The following is a 17,577-nucleotide window of genomic DNA, read 5'->3' on the forward strand; positions in this document are numbered from 1 at the left end:
ACTGCCGCCCGATTCATGGCCAATCCCCCGTAGTGGGTTGTGCTATAACTACAGGCACCAAACCGAACCAAGGGGTATGTGCTCCTCACTTCTTTTCTCTCATGTAACAGAGTCCGCTCCTAACGGAAGTTCGGTTGCCGGTCTCTTTAGTTCTGTCCTCTGCGGGTACACGCCTACCGCTGCACATCGTGTGTGAACGTAAGCTACGTGAGCCCGTCACCACTTCCGGTTTTGCGAGGTTCTTCCAACTCGGGAAACAGGAGAACGCCCTGAGATGACCAGGTTTCGGCAAGGTGAAACTTTGCAGGAAACCAGTATACCTTGTCTACATTTATGTGAGAGCCACTGTGGAGTATATCATGGAATTCCAGCTTTAAGTTGCCGTGAAACATGGTAGAGCGGCTTGACGACACTGCACCTAGCGGAGGCCCTTCCCGACGTTTCTAATGTTCTTAACGTACGAGTACATTCCTGCAGAATTCACTCATCTCGAGAAAGACTCCAGCCAGGAGACTGCATTAACAGTGCATTTTGAAATACTTTTGGGTTTTCGACATTCACTCTCGGCTTAGGACGTTCTCGGCGCATGCCATGTACATCGGCCAAAACTTTTTTCAAACAGCATTCGGTCAACTATAGCAATTACTTGATAATTTGGCTGCACAATGCGAAGTCAGCAAATGGCACTATTTTAAATATTTCCCCTTGTGTCTCAAAAGAGATGGTGTGTTATTTGTAGTTTTTGTTGCCACTTATTCGTTACTATGCTTAATATGACAACTAACTGGTTATCAGTATTATATGGCAATAATCGACTAAAAATCATGTTATCCTTAACGTTATTTTTGTTCCCCTGTGACAACTCCTGTCCCAAGTTTAACACACCTTCCAAACTTCTCCTGCACGCTATCCGGAAGCAGCTTAGTCGCCAAGAACCTTAATTTGACAGCATGGTTTCCCGGTATGCTTTCTTGCTTAATAGGGATATCGAAAATTCTCAGTGATCTGGTAAGCTGGCCGCGTCTTCTCTGAAGCACAGTTGCGAAGCACCTGTGCGTTGTGCGGCTCAGCTATCGTCGTCAAAGTGGTGTTGCGTACTCCAGGGTAGCGTATCGTACTGCTGCCGAGTTGTAGCAACGCCTGTTTATCGAAGTTCGGCCGACGTTGCTATTGGGTAGCGTGACATTGCCGGTGGTCTGCAGGCATCCGGTATACCATGGCGACCAAGCAAGGACGAGACGATTTCTAGAGCGAAACTTGCACAGTTTATTCAAAGGTTGGTAAAAGATGAAGAGAAGAGAATGAAGTGTAAAAAATGTACATTTCGGAGCCCCTTAAATAGGCTCTCTACAATCGTGGGAGGGATTTTACTTCCGTCGACGTCATGTGACAGGCACAGAGTCCGAGTCGCGGAAAAAGGGCCCCGCCTGCGGTTATAACAAGCCTCTGGTTATACCAAGCCTCCGGTTATACCAAGCCTCGGGTTATGCCAAGCCTCCGGGGATTGTAGAGGCTTGTCCTTCTCTTTTGCGCATTGCTAGTTCGTGGAAGTTCTCCTGTAGAGCTTGACAGTTCGAGAAAAGGGTCCCTCTAAAGTCGCACACGAACACAAAAGATGCCTTTAAACACAGCGGGGCTTACGCCAGACCGGCAGACACTCGAGATGACCATGGCGAATTAGGAAGTCACACTTCGTTTCGACGAGGCATGGTGGGCGAAAATCTATTTTGCACGGCGTGCTAGATGCCAACCGTAACAGTGGTTATTCAGGACTCTAAAATCCAACGGTCGACATTATCATACACGTATTAATGAAGATCGAAATTTACTGTGCCCCCATGAGTCAACGATGCCCCACACGCTGATTTTTGCATCCTTGCATGTCCGTCCAGGCGGCATTCTCAAGAGACGTACTGCTATGAAACGGAACCCTTCACCGAGCCTCTTCGCGGTGGCGTGCACTTCAAACCTGAGCGAATTAAGTGCCCTAAACAATTGCTCATACACTCTCGAATTTTCTATTGCGGTCTCTACCTTGCATTGCTTACAACTGCGCCCGTGTTCAGGAAAGAGAACTTGCGCTAGAATTGTTTGCAAGTGCAAAATCCAGCCACTGCTGATGCTGGACATATTATTAGTGAAGGCGGCCGGCAAATCGACGTACGTGCTCTCAATTGCATCGCTTTGTCAGCCGGCAAGGCGACGTATTTGTAACACATTTCGGCGATATTTCCTTCGGTGCGTGTCGTATCAAACTTACAGTGCACACCCTTATGGCCACTCATTGGTTCCAGTACATGGGTCACAGAGAGGTTTTGTTAAATAGATGCCCGGCAGGTAGGTGTATTTCATTTTTTCGCCCAATATTTCTATTAACTTATGAAAGTGCAATGATTGCATAAAGTAAAGAAAATCACATGTGTTGCTATATGCATTCAGAGATGAGGTCCACCAGTTAACCTACAGATATAGTTTAAGCCTACTTCTACTCTCAAGATGCCGTTCGAAGTCACGAATATGAGCAATTCTACACAATTATCTAAAAAATGAACAAGCTTCAGCTGGCTATTTTAGTGGAGGATAGCGTACGTGAATGACATATCGCTTATCAAAATACAGCCAGCCTATTTCTTTGCAGAAAGTAGGTTAAAAAAATGAAACGACTTAGCAGCGTCGATCGGTTTAGCACGTCCTCGGTCAACGTCAGAGATTCTTACAGCTTCGTCTTCGAACAGGTTCAAAGCAGAGCCTTAGACAACGTGCAGCGGCACGATTATCTCCCTCCTTCTCTTCCTTTTTTTTTGTCTTTTTCTTCCTTTCTTTTTCGTTGAAGGCCGTTGTTAAGAGGATGCACTTCGAGGGCCGGCTCGTCGTCGAGAAAGCAGTGATAGCTCGTGACAAGGATCGAAGCGAAAGGGACGCTGCGTCGGCGCCAGTGCCTTCTCTATCCTTGTCATCATCAAACACAAGTTGTGTTTCCCCGTTGCCGGTCACTACCACAATATCCTGTGCTCACGCACGCTGGCTGACTGGCACTCTGATTCGGCTGCAGCTGGGCGGCACTACACTCGCAGCGGAACACGAGCTGGGAACTACGGCACATTCTCGACCCGCGGCAAAACAGAACCTGCGCTTTACACGCGACGAAAGCGCTGTTGTGCGTGTGTTCTTGTGCGGAGTGTGCGGGGTGTTTTTTTAAACCTCCCTCTCTTTATATGTGTGGGCATTTTTTCGCTATCTTTACCTTTACCTTTACCCAGAGCAGGGTAGCAAACTGGATATCTATCTTTCGGTTAACCTCCCTGACTTTCTCATTTCTTTCATCTCTTCCTTTCTCTATAATCGATTGCAGGAACTTACTGAGACATTTCGGCACGAGCACATATACAGCCGCTCGCAGAAAAAATCGACAGCTGCAACGGGCATCACTTCGCCGATAAAATTGATAACATTGCAGCACGTTCACAATTGCAGCCGAACTGGTACATGTCTTGCCCTAGTATAGGCTGTACTTTCGTGCGACGCACGCGTGAAATCAGCGAGCATTCAATAACCAGCGTGGCTGGGTAGAAATGTAACCGCGCTGAGCGACGGTCAGCAGCCTGAAGCGGTTATTTTGCAAGCACGCAGCGCGAGGCGGAAGCCGACGTAATTTGGGGATCTTACTTTTCACGGGGGCGTATGATTCCGCTGTGACAGCCGGCCTGCCGATGGGCACTGTGCAATTCAGCTGTCAGAGGGGGAAGCCACCACCGGAAGCCCGCTTTCAGGCGGCCCCGGTGAACTCTCCAGACACACCCGGAAATTGCCGCCGAAGTGGTCGAATCGGGACTGACGCAGCGACAATCGTGATGCCCCGAATAAAACCGGCAATCAGGTGTTTTTTAGCGACGAACACGTGTCGCGTCCGATGTCGAATTCTAGCCCCAGAGGAACACCGGGGACTGCGTTTGATCGACGACTACTGCACTGTCGACGGACCCGAAGGCCCACTGGTAAAAGTTGAGGAGCTTAGGTATATCACATCGTGACGGCTTAGGCATGTGTACCCACACTTATCACTTTCTATTCGCTCCACTGGCTATAGAGCTTTTCATCGGGCGAGGAGGAAAGGGCGCGTGGCGAGCCTTTCCAGGAAATGGAAAATCTGCTCAATATCTGATCGCTTGGTTAAACATAAGAGCGCATGCTCGTGTACGGCCAACCTAAGGCAACTGCGAAACATCTAAGCGCCAGGCTCTATCAAATATTTATGATACACCGGCATCGTTCTCACGCATTTCAAGTCTGGTAGACTTGAATTCACTATGACATGTCTAGGCTAGCCTCCTGTACTGCTGTACTGGCCGATCGTACTGCTCAGCACAGCGATCATTGCGGCTGGTAACCAGCATGATACATATGATAAGCTGTGTGTGTGCGTGTGTGTGTGTGCGCGCGCGCGTGCGTGCGTGCGTGCGTGCGTGCGCGCGCGCGCGCGCTTCCGCGTTCTTTTTCTTGCCCTGTAAAGCCCTAATATCAGAGAGGGATTGCATAAAACGAATGCGACGGCTATTTTTGAGGACAAAATTTCCGTAATGCGGGTGAGTGCGTCGTATAGAGCGGTACGAACACGACCAAAAAAAATCGGTTATCATCCTCTTTCTCGAAAAAAAAAGTAGAAAACGGGCTAGCGCCTCAATACGACCTCGCATAGTCACGCCGCACAACGTTTGTAGATCTATAAACGTTGGTGCTGCATGCTTGGGCCAAGCGCTATATAGAACAAAGATATCTGTAATCCAGCACCTACCACTACTTAGGACGCTCGCGCAGTTCGTAAATGGTCACCTTGCTGGATAAGTGTAATTCACACTGTAAGGTATGCTGTTATTAGTAACCAAAACTATGTTATTCATGGATGAAAATCCCGCCCACCGAACCAAGTAGTCACGCAATGTAATCTACAGCTAACAGATTGAACGCTTCTATAAGTATATCAGTCCAACTTCCACCGTAGCAGAACGGTACACACGCAGTTTTAATCTTTTATTGCTCCTAAACCGCAGCTTAGAACTAAAGTAGAATGCTGATATAGGGTCACATTAGTGAATGGAATTTTCCGAAATACACAATTGATCTCCGAGAATCGCGCTGCGTGCTCCGTCCGCCTCAACGCCAGCAGAAACTCCGGCCATGCTGACTTAAACCCCTTCAGTACGTCTCACAGAACTGTTTTCCACGTAGAAGACCCCACGTCACACTAAACGGACCGCACGAGTGCGACAACAAACACCAAAAACCAGCGCCAAGCGTTGTATACCTGACATACAAGACGGAGCGCTCGCCCAAGCCATCATGGCGACTGCCCATAGATGGCGCCACTGCGTGCGCAATATGGTGGCGCCCATGACAAAATGGTCTATAGATGGGTTTAGATTCTGCTTACAATCTTCTAACATTGTATGGAAGCGCTTGAACATGACAATGAACTTGCAGAGGCAATTATAGACTCTCCATCGTTTATTAGCGCATCAGAAATGAGATAATGCAGGTTAGGATGTCACTATAGATTCTGAATTCCTTTCCTTTATTGCCGAGAAACCTACCAAAAGAAAAAAATATTTTTATTAAAAAAAACAGAATCAGTTACCTTTCAGTGAATTCTCAAGGACTGAACCAATGTGCCGAGGTATTGCTTTCTTTTTGTTAAATTCCGTCCTTGCATAAGTTTTTCTATTCTACTGATGTCTTGAGTCTTAAGTCTTACTGATGTCTTTTGTCTTAAGCCTGAAATAAACAATTTATGGACCTGTTTCATTGTGTTGCAACATGTTTCTTTCAGAAAAGTTCAGATCTTGCATATCTCGTCTTTTCCCATTGCGAGTGAGAAACGAAACATTCTGATCGCATTCACGGTGGAGGCTGTACACGACAGTTGAAAAGGATCGCTAATGTGTGTGCGTGTTTTTTTTTCATATAAAATATTATGCGTATAGTCAAAACGTACCTTCTCCTTACTCCAGGATCAGATTTGCGGGTGGTTTTAACATCATGGTCCATGAATATACAGGTGATGAGATGAACATAGCAAGCCCTTATGCAATTCGGGCCGTGGCAGTATTCCTTTCCATGGTAATATTTACAGGGAACAAAATAAAATTTGGAATATTTATTGGCTTCTTAAAGTATAGGGTGGAGCAGGAAACCCATGCACAAGCACGTAAGTTTTCCTAAGCCTGAAATGCTTGACCTGACTGGAAGTGGTTTCAAAGAGGCAGCCTTCAACCCACACGAAAACCAACAAAAGCTATTGGAAGTCAGCACAAGTGAACCACTCGAATATATATATATATATATATATATATATATAAAACGCTGCTCCGAAGAATCAACCGGGCACCAGACCAGGCGCATTCGGCATGGTATGGCCGATGGCCACGCTGCATCGAGTCAAGCTTCCTGCTAGCCGAGGTGGAGAGAGGTGGAGAAGGCGGAAGGAAATCCACGGCAAAGCGACATATACGCGCGCGATGAAGGCTTCCTCACGTGTCTTGAGTCCGCTACCGAAGCTAAGCAAAACCAGCAGAACGAGCATCGATGCACGCTTGCTTGAGTTGTTGTTTCTATAGTTTTACGTTTGACTGCCTTTGCATGGGTGCCATTTCGTACGTATCTTCCTTTCGCATCTACTTTGTGTATATATCGGCTTCTCTTTATTGACTGTGGTGTTGTGGAATTTTTTTATGATCATGCCAGTCAGTGAAACTCTACTGGTTTTTCTTTAAAATGCGAGAAAAAAAGTAATTAATGCTGGTTGGGCCACTGTTTTATGAGAGCATTTCTGTTGCATGTATCTAAATGATAAATCGGACTTGGGCCAGCGGTAAATCTTCATTAAGAAATGTTACCTGATGACCCCGTATCAAAAACATTGACAATATAAAATATTTATATACATGTCCCTTGAACAAATTCTGATGTGGCTTGTTGAACTTAAAAGGAAAAATTTTAATCTGCAGCCTGTTCGGAACAGTTTCCACAGCACAGGCACTCACTTCTTTTAGAAAGGTCATAAAAAAAGATATAAATTGCTAGAATCAACATTGTGGGATAAAATTGAACAAAGGTTACAAAGACACGCTTGCATCTACTAAGAAATAAATATAACAAACATTATGAGATATGCGAAATGTATTGCCGTTTAATAGGACCTATCAAAAATTTTCATTGAACAGGTATGGTATATATGGTATGGTAAAGCTTTATTGAAGTCCTGCATATCGTGAGTCTTCACGAAGCGGGCCGCTCCCACTTGCGAACCGGGAGGCGGAGCCTCTCGGCCGCATCGTGGGCCAGCTGGACAGCCCAGAGTTGGTCAGCCAGGAGAGGGCTGCGGACAGGTATGGCACTACAGAAATTTAACTGCAAGTACTACAGTTGGACCTGCCGGGCTGCGACCACCGATGTTCCGGGCTGGTTTGCATTGTAATCGCTCTCAGAGTCAAAGTACGATGAAAAAGCAGCATCCTCACACTCGCTGCTACTCTATCCATCGATCAAATCAGCCGCAGGCGCAGCGGAATCACGAGGTCTGCGATCTTACGAAGCGCGCGCGCCGCTCTTGCAGGCGGCCATATTTGCTTCCTACTTTGACGATCGCGAAACTTCGGAGCGCGTTCAAAAATCACTTCTTGGAAAACTAAAATACAGTTCTCCTCCTTCATGTCCGATGACGCAGTGTGTCCGGGAGCGGCGCGGAAAGTCTCGAAGGCGGCGTTTAAAATCATCGTTAACGGAATAACGATGCTCAATGGGCGCGGTAGGGAAAGAGTTGACGGGCTGATTGGCGTCATTATATCATAACGCCGTAATAGTTCACTGGTGCATATTGGGGAGGGAGGAAGATTATGTGGATGTTAATAGATAATGATCAAGTGAGAGGGGGAGAGTGGAAAGGCAGGGCGGTTAACCAAATGCGAATTTCCGGTTTGCTACCCTGTACTCTTAGCACGAGAAAGCGTTTGATTCTGTCGAAACCTCAGCAGCCATGGAGGCATTACGGAACCAGGGTGTAGACGAGCCGTATGTAAAAATACTGAAAGATATCTATAGCGGCTCCACAGCCACCGTAGTCCTCCATAAAGAAAGCAACAAAATCCCAATGAAGAAAGGCGTCAGGCAGGGAGATACGATCTCTCCAATGCTATTCACAGCGCGTTTACAGGAGGTATTCAGAGACCTGGATTGGGAAGAATTGGGGATAAAAGTTAATGGAGAATACCTTAGTAATTTGCGATTCGCTGATGATATTGCCTTGCTTAGTAACTCAGGGGACCAATTGCAAAGCATGCTCACTGACCTGGAGAGGCAAAGCAGAAGGGTGTGTCTGAAAATTAATCTGCAGAAAACTAAAGTAACGTTTAACAGTCTCGGAAGAGAACAACAGTTTACAATAGGTAGTGAGGCACTGGAAGTGGCAAGGGAATACATCTACTTAGGACAGGTAGTGATGGCGGATCCAGATCATGAGACGGAAATAATCAGAAGAATAAGAATGGGCTGGGGTGCGTTTGGCAGGCATTCTCAGATCATGAACAGCAGGTTGCCATTATCCCTCAAGAGAAAAGTGTATAATAGCTGTGTCTTACCAGTACTCACCTACGGGGCAGAAACCTGGAGGCTTACGAAAAGGGTTCTACTCAAATTGAGGACGACGCAACGAGCTATGGAAAGAAGAATGATAGGTGTAACGTTAAGAGATAAGAAAAGAGCAGATTGGGTGAGGGAACAAACGCGAGTTAATGACATCTTAGTTGAAATCAAGAAAAAGAAACGGGGCGGGGGGGGGGGGGGGGGGGGGGCACGGGCAGGACATGTAATGAGGACGGAAGATAACCGATGGATATTAAGGGTGGTTACGGACTGGATTCCAAGGGAAGGGAAGCGTAGCAGGGGGCGGCAGAAAGTTAGGTGGGCGGATGCGATTAAGAAGTTTGCAGGGACGACATGGCCGCAATTAGTACATGACCGGGGTTGTTGGAGAAGTATGGGAGAGGCCTTTGCCCTGCAGTGGGCGTAACCAGGCTGCTGCTGCTGCTGCTGCTGCTGCTGCTGCTGCTGCTGCTGCTGCTGCTGCTGCTGCTGCTGCTGCTGCTGATGATGATGATGATGATGATGATGATGATGATGATGATGATGATGATGACGACGACGACGACGACGACGACGATGACGGCGACGACGACGACGACGACGACCCTGTACTAGGGTGGCGAGAATGCAAGTCGGAAAGAGGGCAGGGACAGAAAGAGAGAGAGAGAAATTGAAAAGAAAAAAGAACATGAAGGACATTCCAGTTAAAGGTTATCCCACAGTCCGATGGATCTCAAGAACCGCAGTACAGCGCTTGCACGGCCTTCTCATGCGTTAAGCCCAGTCGATATTTTCCGTCGGGTTCGAACAGTTGGTCGACTAGCCTCTGTCAAAAGAGATAAAATGATAAAATAAAAATAATGCGATCGTATTAGTCGCGCAGGTGTATCTTGATGTCTTGTAAACCTCTCTCTCTCTCTCCCTCTCTCTCTCTCTTCATTTATGGCGCTCGCTGTTGGAAGGACAGTCGACTCTCTCGCGTTCCTCCACACTTGTCTTCCCTGTGCAACTTTAAGATCTAGAGTTCAGCTTTCTCGCCTTACACACAACCGTAGGAAATAGGGGTCAGCAGTTTCAGAAACAAGTTACGACAAGAGTTGTCGCGAGAGTGGCGACGTGAGCGCTACCTGACGGCGTGATAACTAGGGCGCAAAAGGAACTCGCTTCCGGCTCTTCGGCTGCGTGATGGCGTCGAGCGCGCACTGATCGCGCGCTTGGGAGCAGCGTAGTCATGGGCGAACACGATAACTAGAATGCGCCTCTTTTCGCGAGACTAGCAGGCTTATTCTATAAGTGCAATAGATTCTTTTTTTTTTTCAGTGCACTGTGGGGGGGGGGGGGGGGGGTTGTACTATGTCCTTCGTTAAGAAGAGCACACTTGAGACCCCACACAGTGGAGTTACTTTCCATGCTGTTTCCCACTATACACGGAGCCTCTCCCACGGCTTGATGAGTGAAATTAAGGTGCAGGACCTTTTATAGGAAGTGAAACCATGCTTTGGTAGTACTTTCAAAATCTTGTAAAGACGCCCGCTTCACTGAAACGAGTGTAACATAGTATCCAAGCATTTGCTGCTAGCTTAGAGAGGCTTTTGCATGCAGCTATGTGCAGACGTCAAAGTCAGCGTTCTTTGGGAGCATAGACGCTGGCTTGCGACGAGGTGGTGAACGACCAGGTGGTGGCATTCCATGCGGCTAACTGCCGTTTTGCCGATCGATCGTTACCGCATCGGTCTTGTCATCCAGAGTTGCACAGCTTAATCGCGGTTCTGCCCAAGCCTAAACCTTTTCTACAGGAGCCGTACTAAACGTGAAATGCGAGGAGAGTCGTCGATGGCGGCCTGCCAGAAAGGGTGCCGTTGATTAGGCAATGAAGTAGAGAAAGGGAGTGAAGAAGAAAGGGAGGAGTGACGTCCCGGCATGTGGTGGAAAGGGTGGACGTTGTTCGAGCGGGGCAGCCGGCGGAGATCGGCGCGGCGTTCCGAGAGTGTCGAGCGACCTGGCTGGCGGCATGAACACCAGATAGCGCAAAAATGTTTATCAGAGAGATCCGAAAGACCGTTGATAACGCCGAAAGAAGAAACAAAACTAGGGTTTGTCATGGATGCAGGTCGTTAGACCAGGTGTTATCGAACGGTGCATGCATAGGTAGGTATTGGTCACATGGATCCGCTGTAGGGAGGCTCTGCGACGTTGAACATATCAGACATTGCAAACTGCGGCAAATATACGACTTTTTTTTAAAAGTGAAGCTTTCTTTGCCTCTTCTACCGATTTCCGGGCGCTGTGATAGTCTTGCCGCGCGTGCCCCTGCGTTTCTTGCAACACCACCAGATGGCGCTTGCCTCCGCGCATCCTGGTTGTCGACGGGAGATTTTGTGGCGGATGGACGTGTTTTTCCAGGGCTTCGTGGCGGCGACGAAATCATCAGTATTTTGTGCATGCTCTGAGCTTGCTTCTGTTTTTGATTTGCTGATTTTTTTTTGCCTTGAAATAATAATTAGGGAGTTTTATTTTTTTTATTTTTCGTGTGCGCGGGTGGGTTTCGTGTATATTTGGATTTGCAGGATAGTGACAGCATCCTTTCGCGCCATGTACTTCAACACGTGCAACCGTGTGCGACACTAAGTCTTTATAGCCTTTAAATAGTAGCTTGGAAGTGGCAAGACTGATAGCTATTAGTGGCTTTACTGTGTGTGCTTTGGTATCGGGAATATTGCTTTGGTAGGAAAGTGAAAGCATGGCCACGTGGTTGAACACGTGCGAACACATGTCATACCTTAAGTCTGTGCGGCATTAGTTGCTTTTAAAACATGGGTGAGAACCACTTTGCAGGATTTTAAGGATTTAGATTCTGTGCGTATCGGTTTTCGCTAGAAGGCAGGCGCTCTGAAAGCTTCGGTATTTGCATTAGAAAAAGCCGGCCAATACATGGCAAGAAGGCCGGGAAAGCATGCAGTGTGCGGGGGGGGGGGGGAGTCCCTCAAGGAAAGACGAGGGAACGGATGAGAATGTAGAGGGAATCGAGTCAATCGACAGACACTGTGATGTCGATGCTACGCTGAAGAAAATCAAGGCTTTTCAGGATGAGCTTGTCAAACAGGTCGAAGAGCTCGAAAATGAGCTAAATATGGAGCGTGATGCACGGCAGGTAGTGGAAAAAAGACTCCAAACAGCCGGGGGAAAGGTGAACAGGGCCGCCATTCTGAACGAGAATGGTTGTGACAATGGAACGCAGTCTCCCGACGTGACAGTAGGGGGAGTGCAAGCAAAGCACGTGGAAAACGTGCAACGAGGGGAAGGGGTAGCTGGAAAGAGCGGCACCTACTTTGAGGCCGCCACACACAAAAAAAGCAGGAGCGCAGAAGTCAATGCCCCTTGTCGAATACCGAATCACGCGGTGAAGGACAAAGGGAAGCAGGGAGAGGTAGGAGAGAGTGAAATGGTGATTATCGCCGGCCACTCAAACCTGGCTAGGCGCTCAGAAGCAATTGTGCAGAGGTTGAAAGGCGATAAAAGAGTGGCGGTAGGGACATTTCCAGGGCGGGCACTGGGTTCTGTCATGGAGCGAGCAAAAACAAAGCTCGCGTAAAATGCCCACGTGCGCAACCTTGTCATAGTAACAGTGGGCTAAATGACGTCCTAAATAGGAAAAGGACCGGACTAGCCCAGCGCTTGGCGAAGGGGGTAGACGACTTGCACGAGCTGTCTCCTCAGGTGCAGATCATGGTGTGCTCAGTGCCGGAGGGGCTGTACGAGACGGTCACGTACAAAGAGCCATAGTGGCTGCTGAGGCGATATGGAAAATGAGCCGAGAGAAAGGTTTCAAGGTTGTCGAAGTAAACAAGGAAGTGAGAAGGTGTGGTGGTTTTGAACGAGAAGGAATCCACTTCAATTACAGCCTTGGACGAGAAGTGGGCTGGCGACTTGCTGGTCGCGCTGTTGCTTTTTTAGCGGACCCACGGGCGCTCAGGAGGCCAGAGAAGGTAATAATGAAGAAAGTTTTCTAGGGGAACCTCAGTATAGCATCGCCGTCATTAACAGGAAAAGGAGGAAAACAAGAAAGAGAGCTAGCCATGCAATAGGCTACATAAACATGCAGGGCGGCAGAAGAAAGGAAAAGTGGGCAATGTTTGAGCAGCAGGTAAGTAGAGAACAAATAAGGGTGTATGCAGTTACAGAAACGCACCTTAGAGACTCTGAAGGGCCGCCAGTGATTGAGAATTATGTTTTAGAAGGGTGCAACAGAGCTAAGTCGGAAAGAAAATAAAGGGGAGTCGGATTGCTCATCCATCAGGGAGCCAAATGGAAAAGGGTAAATTCCAAATGTGAAGAGCATCTTTGGTTATCAGGTTCAATTAAAGGAAAGAAAATATGGCTGGGCGTAACGTACTTGTGGACCGGGAATAAGTGCACAGAAAAGAATCAGGAGTCAGTGAAATGCCTAAGTGCTGATATTAAGAATTTCGGGAATGATGCCGAAATTATCCTACTAGGCGACATGATTGCCCGCATACGGTAGCTATATGCCTATACCGACAACAATGGGAAGTCAATGTCAGATCTTTGTGGACAACATAACCTCGTTATCGTGAATGCAGGGCCTAAGTGTGAAGGGCACATCACGAGGGAAGTGGGAAACCACCAATCGACCATTGATTAGTGTCTGATGACAGAAGAGATTCATGATAAGTTGAGAGAAATGGTCACTGACATGGAAGGGTATAGCAGCTCAGGGAGTGACCATAAACGCATTATTTTGAAAATGAGGTATGTAGTTGGGAAAGAGAGCAAGGAGTGTAAAATGGCCAGTCTAAATTTCATTGCTGAACAAAATGCAAATATAGTCGCAAGAGTCGAGGAAGAACTTGGTAAATGGCCATGTAAAGAGTGGGAATATAGTGAGCTTCTAAGTGTAATAGGGACAGAAATGCGGAAAAAGAAACTTGTTCGTTGGAAAGGAAAAAAGAAACAGAAAAGCTGGTGGAACAGGAAGATACTAGAAGCGATCGTCGAACGACAGAAAGCATCCCGAGAGCACAGGCAGCCAAAAAAGGCGCAGTTACCGCAGGATGAAATAGACAGTAAATGGAAAATATACCGGGAGAACAAATCTAGGGTTTAAATACTGGTGCAAGCAATATATAAAAGATGAATCTCAACGTTGGTTCTCAGAAATAGGTGAGAAAAAAAGAAAGACCACTCCGTACCACATAAAATTATTAGGCAGGAAGTGAACAACAATACAACATATCCTAGACGAAGATGGAAACGAATTGGAAGGGGAAGCGGCATTAAATTACATCCGAAAAATAACAGCCGACTCTTTCCAAGGCACTAACGAGGTTATACTTGAAGAAAAAAAATAGCATCAAACTAACCCAGATCGAAAAGGAGCTAGTGCTCATAAATTTCTGCTAGAAGAAAGCCGAAGAGAAAATTTTTAAGCGCACAGCCACAGGGCTAGACGAGGTTCCCGTTAGGCTGATTTATGAACTAGGACCAAAAAGGCAAGGGAGCTCTGGTGAAAGCAGTGGAAAAAGCTTTTAAATATAGACCAATACCAGACAATTGACGACAAAGAAGAAGGAATTTAATTTATAACGATAAGGGGGAGAAAGATAGAATTCACTCGTAGAGAACATTGACCATTACATAGGTAATACACAGGCTAGCAATACAGGCAACTAAATTAAAGCTGTAAGCATGGGCAGAGAATAATGGCATTTTGGGAGAACTTCAGAATGGCTTCAGAATAGGCAGATGTTTGGATGATAAATAATTTGTTCTTATTCAGTGTATTGAAATATCTAGAGTAGAAAGCAGACTGTTATATGTGGCCTTTTTTAGACATTACAGGAGCGTATAACAACGGAAACCGCAACATTTTGTGGGATATTCTGGAAGGGGAAGGCTTAGGCGACGATTGTCCACAGCTTTTGAGATAGATTCACCTAGGAAATACCGTTTGCGTTGAATGGGAAGAGATGAGGAGCGAGGAGAAAGTTGATATCGACAAGGCAGTGAGGCAGGGGTGCCCTTTATATCCACTGCTGTTTGTGATGTACATGGTGGGGATGGAGAGGGCACTAGAAGGAAGTAATATCGGGTTAATCTCTCATACAAACAGGTGCGTGCAGTAGTAGAGCGGCAGCTTCCAGGTTTATTTTATGCGGACGACATTGTGTTGCTAACTAACAATCAAAGTGATTTGCAACGTCTGGCTAATATCTGTGGACAGGAAGGCGAGAATATACGTCTGAAATTTAGCGTTAGAAATCAGGTGTTAGGGTATTCAATGAAAACAGCGAACTGACAGTGGCAATAAAGGGCCAGGAAATACCTCTGGTAAAAGAATATAAGTATCTTGGCATATGGATAAACGAAAGCAACCGACATATCGAAACACAAGAAAAAACAATAACAGCCAAGGCGAAGAGAAATGCAGCAAGAATGGAAGCACAGAGCGCTGTGGGGATACAATAGGTACGAGGTGCTCCGGGGTATGCGGAAATATGCAATGTTGGAGGACTTACATTTCAAAATGCGGTTGTTTGCTTGAAGTCAGGGGTACAATCAGGACTCGATTGTAAGGAAAGGTCAGTGGGACGCCTCGTATTGGGCGCTCACGGGAAGACTACAAATGAAGCCATGAAGGGTGATATGGGCTAGACAAATTTTGAAGTCAGAGAAGCTCAGAAGTAAAATTGATTATGAAGAACGACTGGGGAATATGGAAGAAAGTAAATGGGCTGGTATGGTGTTCAGATATCTGTACAAGGAAAACATTGATTCACAGTGGAGAAGGAGGAGGTGAAAAGAAAGAGAGAAGGCAGGGAGGTCAACCAGAAATGCGTCTGGTTCGCTAACCTTCCAGTCGTCGCAATGCGATATATAATGTTTTTTTTTCGATTGAAATCGATGTAAGTGGCACCATAAATGTTCGGTCTTCGCCGCCGCAGAAATCGCACGCAGCACTGTCGGTCATTCCACTCAAAGTAGTGTACGCCTTCCTGAAAGCCACTCCCAACCACAGGCGGTATACAAGTGATGCCTCATGTAAGGGAAGCCCGGGTGGAGGTCGGAGTTGGGGCGAAAGGTTCAGTTCTTGCAACCTGGTGCGCCGTTATATTTGGGGTGTACCCCTCTGTTAAAGAGAGCTTGAGTGCCAGGTGACGAAGCTGCCTTGCAGGGTCTGTCCTGGAAAGAGGAATGGGAACACTGTTGTTCTCGATGGGACTTTCGAGCAGCTTTGTCTGCTTGATCATTTCTACTGAGCACATTGTTCCAATTTTACTTTCGAGGACAAACGCCGCAAGGCAGCTTCGACACCTGGCACGCAGTCTCTCACTGACCGAGTGAAACTCGCCTAACTTACGACTTACACGACTGCATCGACTAAACCCATCCCTGCCACTCCGACCTCCACTCGGACTTCCTCGACATGAAGCTACGCTTCTCTGTCGCCTTTGGTTAGGAGTTGCCTTCACAAAGGCATACTCTACATTAATTCGAGTGACTGACAGTGCAGCATGCGAGGTCTGCGGCACCGAAGAAAACATCGACCACCTGTTGTGCCACTGTCCACGATATGCCCCAGAGAGACAACAACTTGCCGAAGCTCTCCAAAAACTGGACAATCGGCCGCTTTCTGTGCAGGTGCTGCTGGAACACCGCCCCCATCGCCCGTCGGCCCATAAAGCGGTGAAGGCGCTTTTGTGCTTCTTAAGGACGATGGGCTTGTGCGACCCTCTGGGACTATTAATGCTACTTCTGTAAGACCACACGCGTGAGCGAACTCACCAGAATTTCCTTCTTTCGTTCCCTGCTCTCTCTCCCTGTGATCTTTGTTTTCCCCTTTTCCATTTCCCCGGTGTAGGGTAGCCAACTGGATGTTATTCTGGTTAACCTCCCTGCCTTCTGCTTTTCTCTTTCCTCTCTCCTCTACTGATCTTGCAATGAACCCTTTCTATTTGACGTCGTGGTGAAGTTTGACAATTTCGTATGTGAGCTATTCGTGAGCTCGACGTCGAAGAACTGAGTGAATTCTATGTAAAGCCGGTCTCCAGGCGGAAAACACGGCCCATGTACTAGGGCTCTCGGTCAATAAAGTGAAGCGCACTGCGTATTGCTGGGAGTTCTGCAGCCGTAGACGTCGTGACATCTGACGTCTTGAATCTCAGTGTTATTCCTCTCGTCAATATAAACACAGCACTGCCAGAACTGGTCGGTGTAGTCGATCCGTCAACATGTATGTACGTGGCTGCTGTATCTCTCGTACAACAGTAGTAAGCTCAATTGCTTTAGTGCAGACGGTGGTAGATCTGGCACAAACACCATGGAGGAGACACCGGCCTGGTCGCACGTGTCAACCCCGATGTAAGCGAGGCACAATATGCACTGATAGTTGTGCTAAATGGCGTGCGGGGTCTTTCCATGGTGAGCCCGGCGATGTGGCAGCAAGAGGTCCGGGCAATGTGCCTGAAGTGTGTACGCATCGTCTCGACGGCGATGTGCGTCGTGATTGAATAACCTTGAGCAACGGCAATAGTTCTGACAGTTGACGCACAGCGTGGTAATCCAAGGCACATCCTCAGAGCTTGGGCCTGAATGCTCTGAATTGTACGCAAATTAGTTTTGGGGGTGCTGGATATATCAGGCAGGTTACACCGGAGGAACTCAGCAAACAACAACACTCAACAAAACCCTGTACTGCTGTAACGTGGATTGTGTAGACACCCCCCAGTTCTTTCCTGCACGGAACTTGAACAGATGGCAAATAGCAATCAGTTGATTTTTCACGTGCTTCACGCGATCAGTCCAGGACAGGTTTCTGTCAATCACAACCCCCCAAAACCTGAACTATGTTAGACGATAACACTTTTCTATTGATTGATATGCCATATGTAGACATTGGCTTCCAGGTAAATGCCACCACTGCGC

This window comes from Dermacentor variabilis, chromosome 1, assembly GCF_050947875.1.
Source record: "Dermacentor variabilis isolate Ectoservices chromosome 1, ASM5094787v1, whole genome shotgun sequence".
In the NCBI taxonomy this organism is placed as follows: domain Eukaryota; kingdom Metazoa; phylum Arthropoda; class Arachnida; order Ixodida; family Ixodidae; genus Dermacentor; species Dermacentor variabilis.